Genomic DNA, 12,171 nt, shown 5'->3' with positions numbered 1-12,171 from the left:
CTTTTTTCATAATATAGTAATTGCTATTTATTTGATCGTATAGTTACTCCTTTGTGAATACTCTCTCTCATGTCTTCAGCAAGTTTCACTTTAAGGTTTTTGTGATATATTTTTATGTCTTTTGAAGCCTCTTACCTGGGTGTTTCAGGTATGGGAAGTGCCTTTTCCCCGCCTCTTCTTCCGGTCGCCAATATTTGCTATAAAGTTATTAATATAATACAACAACTGTCCAACAAAACGTTTAAAACAATATTTTTACAAATAAATTGCCAGACTGCATCTGTTCACACCAGTTGGTCAGTTATATATGGTTTCTACTAAATCCAGTTGTGGAAAATTAGTTTTGGACTTTGGTCTACGAAGGTCCAGAAACAGATATCCAGGATATTTTACTGGTTAAAGAAAGATGGCAGCACAAGCCCAAGACCTCAATTGACACGGATCACCAGTCTGAAGATACAACCAGATTCAGATGGAATTTTCTTCATTGCTTTTTGGTTGATGTCTAAAACACTACATGACAGCAGCTGGGCGGAACTGAAAATATTTGTATTATGTACACGGACATCTTACACAACCTAAGGAAATTTTAAAATAAGTGGAGTTGAAGTTTTGATTGCAGGTTTGGGTGAGTTAAGTTCTTGACCTTTCCTGATTTCCATTCTCACTATCATGATTAGTTTGTAAGTGGTGTGAGATTAAAATATTTAGATGAAAAGTGTGGTTTTGGCTTTGTGTGACAACAAAATATAAATAAAAGGTTTGCTTTTATTTGTGTATGTTGTTTCGGGTTTATTCATGTGACTTTAGAAAAATCTCATCAAACTTTCTGGAAAATTATTATATAAATTAAACTTAAACCCAAGTATCCCTTTCTCATCGTCATCATCATCAACAAAGCTTTGTTCTGTCAACATAACCATCAAAGCATCATAATACAATTTAAGCTCAAACTTTAAAACATAAACCAAAATACAAAAGACATAAAACTGATCGAATATAGCCTTCCACTTCATAGCTGTAAGATACTTATAGACCTAAAATTTGTTTACAAGGGAGTTGTTTAAAAAAACGACTTTGTGTATGCCAAGCGGCGACAAGGAACTTGCTAACTGCAAGGATTAAAAGATTAGAAGTATCACTTTTTAAAATCCCTAAAGCAATGCAGCAGTGACTCAAACAAATTGTACAAATCCATTTTGACCGGGCAATGAAATAAGCAGGACAAAAAAACATAAAATGTTCTACATTTTCTGAACTACCACAACAAGCTGGGCATAAATCAGAAAATGGAGTTGGCCCCCAACTGCTTGTTAGGGACAGCAATGGTAGACTTCCAAAACAGAAACGAGCATACAGGCCCTTCCCCAGTAAATCAGGAATGAGATCTAAATATGGTTCATACTGAGGATACCACTTAAAGTCAGTAAATAAATTGGTCAACCGACCGTATGATTTACAACAAATAGAGTTGTTTCTTACGTAGGACCAATAAGCTGTTTTCAAGATAGTTTTATGGTTTTTTTTCCAAATTTTGTGGGTTCTCCCAATAGCTTCCCAATCCCAGAATACAAAATCAATTTGACACATGTCTGAACCACGGATTGGCGACCACATTCGGTCTTTTTAGTAAGTCAAGAAAAGAATCGCTGTATGTGACAAGTTGAGGGACAGTCCAAATCCTTATCCAAAAAAGTTAGGGTCTCATGGCTATCAATTCAACGATACGGTTAAACCCGAGGTCCAAAACATTAGGATCAGGGGTGTGCTACGAGGGCACGCAATTAAAGCCCTGGCAAAATTACTTTCGCCCACAGATAATCTTTTACTATTAACATCACCCCACATCTCAGCACCATAAGCGTCTGCACCCTGCGCCTTTGCCAGATAGATTTTAATAGCTGGAGATACAGCTTTAGATACAGAGCTTTTATAAAAGCGCAGGATGGCGGCTCCTCTGTGCCGGAGGAGCCCCACACTTTTACTGATCTGGTCCTCCCAGTGTAGTTTATTTGATATCCTCACACCCAAATAATCTATAGATCTAACCTTACTTAAGGGAATCCGGTCCAAATTAATAGTACATCTCCTACTTGGTCCAGGGCTAAACACCATTAATTTAGTTTTACTAACGTTCAACTCCAAACCATAATCCGTACAAAATGATTTAATCTATCTACAAGGATTTGGAGTCCCATTGGGGTCTTAGATACAAGGAGAGAATCGTCAGCAAAACGTAGGATAGGGATTTTGTGCGCATTCAGAGAGGGAGCATCGTTCTGGCAAGAGGACATTATTTGTACCACCTCATTAATAAATAAAGTAAATAAGATAGGGGCCAAAACACAACTCTGATGAACTCCCCTCTGAATGGGAATATTTTCAGTCAACTCTCCTTGATTACCCCATATCACCTGCGCATGTGTTTTCATGCAACCGTTGAAAGAGATGAATTATATTAGTTGGAGTACCCAATCTGTGTAATACTTCCCATAGTTTTTCCCTTGGGACCATATCAAAAGCAGATCGAAGGTCCACAAAAACAACATATAAATATTGCCTGGAAAGGACTACATATTTCCAATATAAAAGCATCAATCTGAAAACCTGATCTATCGTACTGGTTTTTGGGTGAAAGCCCACCTGTAACAGGGAAAGGACCAGATGATCTTATACCCAACTTAATAGCCTCTCCAAAAGCTGTTTAGCGAATATTTTCTGTAAATTATCAATAAGGCTAATAGGTCTATAATTAGCTGGGGAATTTGCATTACCCTTTTTGTAAATAGGGATTATTTCAGCCCCTTTCCAAGTACTCGGGATTGCACCACCTGCAGCAATTTTATTCAAAATCAGATTTATGTACCAGGACCAAATAATTGGTTTTGATTTATATAAATCTCCCGGTATCTTATCCGGGCCAGGCGCTTTACCTGATTTTAAAGAATTAATTACAACTATAGTTTCCTTTAGGGAAAACATGATGCAATCTTTAATAGTACAAGTGTCCACTCTTAATAAATCTGGGGAATCGCTCGACCTGGCCAGCAATGGGGAAACTAAATCGCGAGTTAGGATATTACAAGTTGTAAAATTACAAGGAGTAACATAAAGTTTAGTAAAAATGGTCCACCCAACTCTCAGGTTGTATATGATTTCTGATATTGCTCTTGCCCCCTCTTCGTCTTTAGGACAGTAGTTCCCAAAACATCATGTTGTTATTGGATTTAGTTGCATCAAGCAATTTCTGCCAAATTAAGTCTTCCCAAGTCTTTTTTGCCTGTATTGTAACCTCCTTATATATGTATCTAGCTGATTGGATCTCCCCTATGGAACTGATTGTAATGGCAGTTTTTAATACAGACTTAGCCTTTGAGCAGTCCCCTTTAAACCATTCATTGTTGTTTAAATTAGCATCAAGAGGCTTAAAGCAAGTCTTTTTATAAAAGAAATTCTGCAATTTCTTTAACATAACTTCATGAATATTAAGAATAGGAATGTTATTAACTTCACACTCCTCATGAGCTACTATTTCATCAACAAACAATTGGTAAATCTCACTTATCAAGTAGGGGTTAGACAACACCTTTGGCCAACAAACCAGTGCGTGATTATTGATCAACAATGGAGTTGGAACCACTGTACGTTGATCATTCAGTGGCCTCCTAAATGCATCTCTATGAAAAGTAAGGAGCAAAGGGTTATGATCACTCTCACACCGGAGTTCCACCTCCATATCCTTTAATGAAGGCCCTAGCCTAACGCCCACTAGAAAATAGTCAATTACACTAGATGACATACCTCGTTTAAATGTGGGCGCAGTATTTAAGTCAGAAGGCATACGACCGTTACAGGCCTTAAATCCATATTTTAAACAAAGGGAAGCCAACTGAGAGGCCACACAAGAACAAGTAAATTGGCGGTTATTCATTAACTGTGGGATACCCCAAAATTCAACTTCCTCATCCGTTAACCCATTATCCAAAAAAAGAGGGTTCAAAGGTGCAATTCAAATCACCTGCTATTACTAAAATAGTCGAGGGATGCAAAGTATACAGAAATTCAGACAGATGGACTAGGGTCTGGGACTCAGCTCCCCGAGGGACAGACCGAGCATAAACATTAATTAAAATAATCTTAAAATCTTGATGAAATGTGAATTGTACTCCCATTAAATCAACTGAATCTATTTTTAATAACAAATGATCACATTGCAATTTCTTATTTAAAAGCACCAAAAGACCTCCTCTATCACAACTTAGACCCTTCTCAGGTGGTTGAGCCAGAGTGCTATACGAAAAAAAAACTTCTATATAAATTTGCTCCTCAGCCCAGGTCTCCTGAAAGAGACAGACCTCCTGATTGTTAATATAAGTAACCCACTCTGGGTCTCCCAGCTTACTATCAAGTCCAGCCAAATTCCATGACATTATAGATAACTCAGAGTTGGCTGCCTCAGCTTCAAGATTAGGGCAGTCAACCTCCTTCAAGTACTTGGGGGGCGGCGTACCCCCTGGGCCCATCATCAGAAACATCGGGCTGAGCATTAATATGGTTTTGGGTCCCCAGGGAATTCCTAATATTAGAAACGATATTGTGCTTCCGCCTTGCACTTACAGGCACCAGCTGGTAGCCCTCTGCACAGAATAAAGGTGGATTATCTGAAGGGGGAGACATAGCCGCCCCCGGTGGGGGGGGGGTACCATCCTCTGACCTTGATTCAAACATAACAGAGCTCCCATCCCCCCTTGACTCCCCATTCAGCATCTGACATCTCCAACCACATTTCTACATCAATGTCTCCTTCATAGTTCCCATTAGTGATAGCACCAAAGTCTTAACTTCGTCCACCTTCTGAAGAACAAGGGCCAAATCAATTCTCTTGTCTAACAATTGCAGTCCATCAGAGCCAGGAGGGAAATTAGTCGGGATATTATCATCAGAGATGACTCCAGGCAATGTATGTATAGTACAAACAGGAAGGCCCCCTTCCTCCGCCAATGGCCCAAACCGATTCGTACACAGTATATTGGGGACCACCCTAACCACTGGGCTTAGCGGGGAGGGAAAACCTCATCGCCCTTGGAGGGGGCGCCTCTCTGGCATAACTGAGCAACCAAGACACTGCAGGATGTTGCGGACGATGGAAACGGGGAACTTTCCCTGGGAGCGTGAGGTTCCACATTTATAGCACACTCCACGGGAATTTTCCCCCTCCCAGATGTACCACTCTTAATGGACAGGGGGTGGGAATTGCTCTGTAAAATGGCCTCAACCTCTTCGAACAATAAATCAATATCATCTAAAGAGTTAGTTCCTTTGATGGTTGCGGAACTCACTTGATTGCTGGACCGTTTTTTAGGTTTTTTTGTGCCACTCAATGGTACAGGAGCATCTACAGCTTTTTGTTTCCCCATCATATAACAGCGAAGATAAGGGGAACCTCGTGGAGCCAAAATTTAAATTAAAATCCCACAAGGCACTTACTTCTTGCAATCAATAGATTATGCCCTGCCCGGCCTCTTTCGGGCGATGACGGGCTAAGACGGGCCTGTCTTGGCCCAGTCTTTGCCCGGGCACGCGTCCGGGCGCATCCCACGCACGTCCCGTGCGGCGTGAGGAGAGCATCTGTTTATGGGCCCAGCAAGAAGCGTAGGAGCCTGGGGGATGAAGTCGCACCCCAGGCAGAAGTTTAAAAGTTCGTATTGCCTCTCACCTTAGCGCGCGTCCCGCGCAGCATGAGGAGACCGTCTGTTTATGGGCCCAGCAAGCAGTGTAGGAGCCTGGGGGATGAAATCCCACCCCGGGCAGAAGTTTAAAGTTCGGATTGCCTCTCACATTAGCGCACGTCCTGCGTGGCGTGAGGAGAGCATCTGTTTATGGGCCCAGCAAGAAGCGTAGGAGCCAGGGGGTTGAAGGCCCACCCCGGGCAGAAGTTTACAATTTCGGGTTGCCTCTCACATTAGCGCGCGTCCCTTTCTCATTTTTTGTGTACTGTGCGTTGCATTTTCTATTTTTGCTTGTGAATTCTCATCAGAGACTTTTAATCTAATGTTGTATTCATTTTTTAACTCATTGTCAGTATGAAGTTGCCAAGCTTTCTCCTTCTCATATTTCGAGAAGTTTCTTTTACAGTTTTGCATGTTTCCAAACTTTCCAAATTTTTGGTATGAAAATACATTTTCAAAAGTAGGTTATTGCACAGCAAATTCATGCAAAATATAGTGGATGGATGGATAATTCTTGTTCAAAAAAGGTTTATGCAAGAAACTCCTTCTGCAAGCAGAGCTTTGAAAATTTGGAAAAAAATCACAACCTTTGTGAACTGCAAAGTTTAAAAACTTCACTAAACTTTTCAGGCAAACTTCAAAATTCACTCATCCCTGTTGGTCATTAGCTTTCTGCAGCCGCACAACTTGTGCAACGCATTTGCTAAACTGAGTTCCTTCCAAATATTTTCCATTGTAGTCACTTGTGTGTCACCTCTAAATGTACTGTTGTGCTCACTAGTGTACTGTCTCTAAATGTATCCGTGTATTTACTTGTATTTTGTCTCCACATTCAACATTGTGGTCACTGATTTGCTGTCTCTAAATTTAGGGCCATATTTACAAGTCCCTAGCGCCTCTAGAGGGTGACTTTTAGTAACACTCTGGTGGCGCTGTGCACTGCTCCATATTTACAAGGAGGCGTTAAGCCACCTTTTGTGGCTTAACGCCACCTTGTAATATGTGACCCTTCGATGCAGTTTTCTGAGTCAGAGGGCAGGCAATGAGTGTTGCTGTGGGTGCTCCACCGCAGCACCCATTGCTTTTGATGGTGCACCAGATTGACAAGAAGGTGTAAATCTGTGGCAGCGTCAAAAACTACCACCACCCCAGGGGTTGCATTAGCATGGCACAACGAGGAGGAATACTTTTATTCCTCCTCGTTTTTGCTCTTTTTAAGGTCGAGCGCAAAGCTCCAGTTTGGTTGGTTCGTGGGCTTTCCTTTTACAATTCGCATCATTTCATTAGTGAAAGGCATGCATACTTTTCCGGTGTTTAGCACTCCTCAAGTGCATCAGGCAACTACTGAAAACATACGAGGCTCCATGTTTTCTGTTTGGTTTCTGTACTACTTTTTCTCTTTATTCCGCAGGCAATGCGATCTCGCTGGGCAGTAGTCGTGCGCTTTGCATGACATTGACCCTGTTACATGGATAATTGCACTTTTGCTGGTTACATGGATAATTGCACTTTTGCCGATACGTTTCACTGCAAGCGAACTTTTGTTTCCTTTTGTGTGTCTCTGTCACGCTTCATGGTGGCCATGGACTCGCTTATGTGAAACTGTTTTACTTTTCAGTTTATGTGGCAAGAAAAGTCCTGTTAGGAGTTTAAAATGTGAATAGCTCTAACTGGAGCAAACGCAAGACCCGTTGCATTGCAAATGCTTGTTATGTGTGCTACAGAATGCAGCACACATAGAAGGAGCAAAAGGCCATGAATTTATGTTTATGTGCAGAAAGGTGTCCCTTCTTGCACATAAAAAATCATTCAATAATGATGATTTGCTACTTCTATGTGTGTTGCATTGTCCAGCTCACATAGAAGTGCCAAATCATCATTGTTTATGTGCAAGAAGGGGCACCTTCCTGCATATAAACAGTCAATCCCCTCAACCCAGGCACCCTTACACTATGTTGCAAGGGTGCCTGTGTTGGTGCTGGCAGGAAAATTTAGCACCGGTGCAGGGAGAAACATAGGGGAGCGCCATATTTTAGTAAACACAGCACATTCCTGCGTTTCTAAAGTGACACAGAGCTGCAAATTTAGCGCAGCTCCGCGCTGCGCCACCTTTTAGTAAATCTGACCCTCAGTGTTTTTTTCACTTGTATTTTGACTAGAAATTAACATTTACATTCACTCTCATATTGTGGCTACATATAAATGGTCATTGTGATATTGGCGGTCACCTGACCGCCATGGTGGTGGTGGCGGTCGGTCCGCTGCCAGGCCGGCGGTGAAGACCGTCACATTATGACAGCGGCGGTGAACCGACCCAAACATAGCCACAACACTGCCAGTACCGCCAGTGCGGTTGCCGTCCTCAGGCCAGTGGAAGGCATATCCCTGCCCACCATATTACGAGTCAGCAGACCACCATGATTTTTGGGGCGGACCGACAGCCACAAGAAGCCTGGCAGAAACAAGCAGTATATAAGGTGACACCTCCATGGACACAGACAAGTCAGCGACCGACATGGAACCAGAGCTGGAAGTCTTCCCAATGCTCTACCATGCAATCCAAGTACAGGAACAGCGACGACAATGAAGATGACAACCGTGGTTACAGCCGTCTAGCACACAACGGAGGGAAGGGGAGAGTTACACACCCACACGCAACACACACACCCACCAAGGTCTGCCACGCACATATACACACACATACACAAACAGTACTCCCAATACACACACAGCCGCAAACACAAAAGCACACACAAATCACAGACAGGCATAACCAAAACTCACACACCACTCCCAACACACACGGCACATACATAGCATTCACAGGGATAAAAAACGGCTCCAAATATACAGAGATAACATTAGCACAGTAATTTAAAGGCCGGACAAATCACTGAAATAGACACTAGCATCATCAGTTGGGCAGATGTATTCTTCAGAAATATCATAATTATAAACTATATATAAGAATGGGTCATTGGCCAGTCCAACTAGTGCAAAATGCACACATGAGCATTATGTCGGCCCAACTTGACTACTGACAGCCTCATGCCCTCCAATGGGCAGGGACATCAATGGGGCAGGCAGGCACCTCAGGGGTCTGGGGGTGAGGGTGGTGGCGGGTCCTCCGGCTTTGGTTTGGGAGGGGGTGGGTGTGTGGTAAATGTGGGATTGAGTGCTAGTGGTCTATTGTGCAATATTGCAGTGCATGTACAATGCTGTTGTGTGGTGTGTGATGTGTGTTTGGGGTGTAAAGGAGGCTGTGTTGTGTATGTGCAGTTCCTTGTTGTGAGTTGCCACGAGTTGTGTGGCGAATGTTTTCCGTTGCAAACGATTTTGGGATGTGTGGGTGTGTGTTTTATATTTGTTTGTATGTGTATCAGGTGTGGTGTATTTGAAATGGCCAATGTGGGGTGGTTTTGTTGGGATGTCAGTATTGGGACCGCAGCTGTTCTCACAGCAATGGCTTACCACCGTTGAATGACCGCTGTGCTGATTTGTGGGTTGTAATTTGGAGGGCGGTCTCTTCTTGCCGTGGAGGTGAGGGTGGTGGGACAGCCTCTCTCCTGCTGTAGTTTGGCCTGGGGTTGTCAGAAGTGTGGCTGCTTTCTGGCGGTTTTGTGCTTGTAGCTCATTATACAACAATAGATTTACTGCCTCCAGGGTGGTCCTTTGGCGGCCGCCAGCACGGCGGTCTTCGATAAGGACCGCCAATATCATAATGACCACCTTAATGTTGTATTAATTTTTCATGCAAGTTTCCAGGAGTTGTGTTGGAAATCTTCGAGAATTCCCACAAATACGTTCTCCTGGGGTGTGTGTACATAGTGTACAAATGTGCAAAAGAAAGCACATTGCATTGGTGTAATTGGACTTTCTTTTTTGTTTTTAGTTTTCAATAGGGAGAGCTGTTCCCTATGGAGAAATATATCTTCTCAAACAACGCCACTAATTCGGGGAATGTTCAGAGTCCACTTCCGCCCCGGAAAGGGATTTACTCTTGCCCTCATTACAACTCTACAAAATCAAAATAAACAATTAGGTTGTGGGAGTTTTCAAAGATTTTTACAAATTGTTTATATGGATACTCTTGATCAGAAGGTGTAGGTTGAAATAAGACAGGTCTTCTCCCACCAACTTATGTGGCATGCTTCATCATCAGGTTTGCTCTACTTTTGTCCAAAATTTCTAGAAGACTGGATGGGCTCCCAAAAGTAGGAGTGTGATTTAAATGGCGATTTTAGGTGAGTAAATCTCAGGAACTCATGAACTGATCTCTCTTGTGGAGCTGTTGGATGAAATTGAGGGCCTGTTTTCCAATCCACTCCAGAACATTGGGAAGTGGTCTATACAACGATGCCAAACATTAAGTTGTAGGGTGAGCGGTTGAGGGGGGACCATAGAGAGCCAACCATAAGAGAAATATAATAAAAGGCCTGGTCCAGACATGGGGAGTGATCATAGTGTTAGAGGAAAGGAAGAGCTGGAGAGTAAGACCTTTATTGGGAATTTGGTAGACCAGACCACTGCTGTCAATCAGCAGTGCTCCCGCCCTCCAACTCACCTTTCCCTTGTTCACTTTAGCATCCAGGGAAGCGCTGGATTTACACCAGATGCGACTGTCCACCAAAGGGCCACAAATCACAGTGATGGAAGCCCCACTATATTGAGGACCAAATGACCATCGCTAATTTCTGAAGCTTCTGTTCATTATGTGTAGCAAGGATGACAAGGACAGGGAAACTATGTAGAATGGCCCCAACACACTGGAAGAAGGCTCACAGCGCCCTGGGGCCATGTGTTTCTCGATGAGAGAAAAATATCCTACGCTTTGTGAGTTTGATGTCTTTAAAGAAGAAACTTTGTTGAGTGGGTGCTATAACACGGTGCCTACTTGAAAATCCAATATTGCTGCGAGGGAAGCTGCTGCAGATCCCCTGCTAGGCAGACAGGGACCTTTAAATAGGGCCAAGGTGGTGGTGGATGCCACATCATTCAAGACTGGTGGACCGGTGGCCTTTCATTTAGCGCCAGATGTATCAAAAAACGAAATTGCATTTCTTAAATAGCGAATTTTAAGAAATCGCTATTTAAGAAATGCAAAATGGTATGTATGAATTTTGCGATTCGGTAATAGCGATTTCTTAAAATTCGCAAATGCTATTACTGAATCGCAAATAGAGAATCTGACCCCATTTGCACCTATGGGCCTGTTGCGAATGTTTTTGCATTTCCTAAATTGAGAATTCCAGTTAGGAATTCGCAATTTAGGAAATGCAAATCCCATGGTGCTGGGGGCTTAAGGCCCCCTCTGCTGCACCCCAAAAATATTTTTACGGACATGTGAAGCGCTACATTTCAATTTTAAAAATGCATTTAAAATGCATTTTTTAAATTTGCACATGGTTACCACCAAACTTTTGTTGGTGGTAATTGCATTTCCTAAATGCCCAATTCGCATTTAGGAAATGCTTGATACATGTGCTTAAGAAATCGCAAATAAGGATTCCTTATTTGCGATTTTCAATTTAGAGAATTGCAGTTTGCGATTCTCTAAATGGGGTCGCAATTTTAAGGAATTGCTATTTTAGCGATTCCTTAAAATTGCACTGCAAATGCCTTTCATACATTCTGAAAGGCATTTTTGCATTCGCAAACGGTCGAATTTTGCAATTCGCACTGTTCGCGAATGCAAAATCGCTTGATACATCTGGCCCTAAATGACCCTGGAAGCTGGATATGCAGATTTAGCACAGGCAGAAAACTGCGGAGATTAAACAAGCTGGCATTCATTCGGTCTCTGTATGAGAGCAATAGGACTGGAGACAGAATTAGTAACATTGTTCATCAAGCATTGGCAAAGTCAGTATGTTAGCCTTGTATAAGATGCTTGTGTAAAAAGGGAATTTCAGACATTTATGTACACAGACCAACACACTTACAGAAGAAACCAGTTTTAGAAAATCCATATAAAATCATACCGGCATGCGTGTTCACACATGTGCGCCCACACACACCCACCATGAAACATACAGCCATCTATTTAAGGTCCCATGCCATTTTGGTGTCCTACATTGTAAACTGAGGAGCACATCTTGTGTAACACTTTCCTGTGTTTTCCTTTAATGTGCGCCCCAAAACACATTTTCTATTCAGTGTTTACATTAGAGCTGGTGCGCCGGTCCCTCTCCTGACCCCCAACCACCCTGGCGTTAGATACCAGAGCTATCCCTCAGAGTATCTCCAGGCTACAGAGGGCCTGTCCCTCACAGGGATTATAAATACAATCTCAGACAGAAGTCATAGAATACTCAGGGAAGACTTCTCCCTTAAGACCCTGAGATGAAATAAACTTTACGAGACAGGCCTTCACACACAAATCCGGGGAAGACATGCAATGATGCGCATTTTAAAATCTGGCTGCTTTTCCCACATCTAGAGA

The sequence above is a fragment of the Pleurodeles waltl genome, chromosome 6, assembly GCF_031143425.1.
Source record: "Pleurodeles waltl isolate 20211129_DDA chromosome 6, aPleWal1.hap1.20221129, whole genome shotgun sequence".
NCBI classification, from domain to species: domain Eukaryota; kingdom Metazoa; phylum Chordata; class Amphibia; order Caudata; family Salamandridae; genus Pleurodeles; species Pleurodeles waltl.
This window is presented reverse-complemented; position numbering follows the sequence as displayed.